Source organism: Dasypus novemcinctus, chromosome 13 (assembly GCF_030445035.2).
Source record: "Dasypus novemcinctus isolate mDasNov1 chromosome 13, mDasNov1.1.hap2, whole genome shotgun sequence".
NCBI classification, from domain to species: domain Eukaryota; kingdom Metazoa; phylum Chordata; class Mammalia; order Cingulata; family Dasypodidae; genus Dasypus; species Dasypus novemcinctus.
This window is the reverse complement of record NC_080685.1, coordinates 22,666,253-22,668,000: the sequence shown is the minus strand read 5'-3', so window position 1 is coordinate 22,668,000 and position 1,748 is coordinate 22,666,253. Positions and strand designations below refer to the sequence as shown.

At 41.0% G+C, this 1,748-nt stretch overlaps 1 non-coding gene across 1 annotated transcript; it reads left to right on the top strand.

The window, feature by feature from the left end:
* Positions 1–339: 339 nt before the first annotated feature.
* On the top strand, positions 340–411 carry TRNAH-GUG (transfer RNA histidin (anticodon GUG)). Its single transcript has one exon. It is a non-coding gene; the product is annotated as a tRNA-His (tRNA).
* Positions 412–1,748: the final 1,337 nt, after the last annotated feature.

The following is a 1,748-nucleotide window of genomic DNA, read 5'->3' as shown; positions in this document are numbered from 1 at the left end:
GGGGGGCTCGGTGGGTTCCTGAGCTGGAGCGACCAAGGAGTGGAGCTGTAATGGGAACCCGAAGAGGATGAAAGAGAGCAGAGGGGACGTCCACGAGGTCACCCAGACCTCTGAGGAAGTCTGTGCGGAGGCGAAGGGAGGATCCTGGGTAGACGAGGATTGTTCGTACTGTGTATTAGAATGAGGAGGGAGAATGGAGAAAGAGCACGAAAAAGAGAAAAGTGCAAGGACCTAGCGTTCCTGAGAACTGGGCAGTAAAAGATTGTGATTGATTACACGTCACAGAATGAAAGAATGCAGAACCTTTAGAAGTTGGTTTCCGGTGCTCGGTGGTGGCGCGCCGTGATCGTATAGTGGTTAGTACTCTGCGTTGTGGCCGCAGCAACCTCGGTTCGAATCCGAGTCACGGCAGACTCCGGTGTTCCCTTTTGATCTCCACACCAGTGGTGCTCAACCGTGGCTCCAGATCTCAGTGGTCAGTAGTAGAAAAAAGAAACCCCTGCTGCACACAACCTGGGGCCCAGGATTCAGGAAAAGGTGAACTAACCACGTCGAACGTGGGCAGAAATACATGACAGAAATATCCCCCAAAGACGTAGTACTACCACTTGATCAACCTTGTTAATAGTTTATACTCCTTGGGTGATGTGTTGATACGCGATTTCTTTGTTTAGATATTTCAAATCTATGAGATGAGAAATGGGATAAAATCAAAGTTCTCATTCCGATAGTTAATTTTACAATAAAATCTAATTAAGACAATAAAGTCTAAACTCAAAGCTATCCTCCATGCCCCACCCCACCTCCATATTACAGGCTAACAGAAAATTATTAAATATAATTGACATTGAGTCAAATACACAATCTAAGTGTACAGCCGGATGAGTTTTGACAAAAGTAACCATACCAAGATCAAGTTTTAGGAGATTTCCCTCAGCCCAGAAAGGTAAGACCCTCTTCCTGTCAATCCCAACCGCACCCCCACTTAGGGCTGTTGGCATTCTGATTTCCATTTCCACAGATTAGTTTTGACTGATCCTGAAATTCACATGAATGAATTTGCTTTTTGCATCTGGCTTTTCCTGCCTATACAAGATAAGTTGTTCAGATGCAGCCGTGTTGTCTGTGTATCAGTAGTTCATTTTAGAGTTATTGATGAGTGTTATTTCAACGTGTGTGCATACTACAGTTGATGGATAATTGGATTATTTCTAATTTTAGCTATTATGAATAAGGCTGTCATTAAAAGGAATGTTCTTATAAATGCTACAACATAGACGAACTTCTAAGACATCATATCGAGTGAAATAAGCCAGACAAAAAAGAACTTACATAAAATACTTAGAATATGCAAATTCATAGAGATAGAAAGTAGATTGCAGATTACCAGGATCTAGAGTGGGGAGGGTAGAGTGAAGTAATTGCTTAATAGGTACAGAATTTCTGTGTGGGGGCCTGAAAAAATGTTGGTAACGAATTGGGTAATGGTAGCACAGTATTGTGAATATAGTACTACTGAATTGATATTTGAAAGAGGGTTAAATGGGGAAATTTTTATGTTGTATTTATGTATACATCCAGAAAAAGAAAAGCTTTTCTGCCCAACAAGAACGAAAGGGAGTTCTTCAGACTAAAAGGAAAGGATTTTAGACCATGGATTGAAGCAGGAAAAAAAAAAAAAAAGGAAATATAGACCTCCAGGAAAGGTAACCATATAGATAATTATAAAAGCCAGTTATACTGTATTG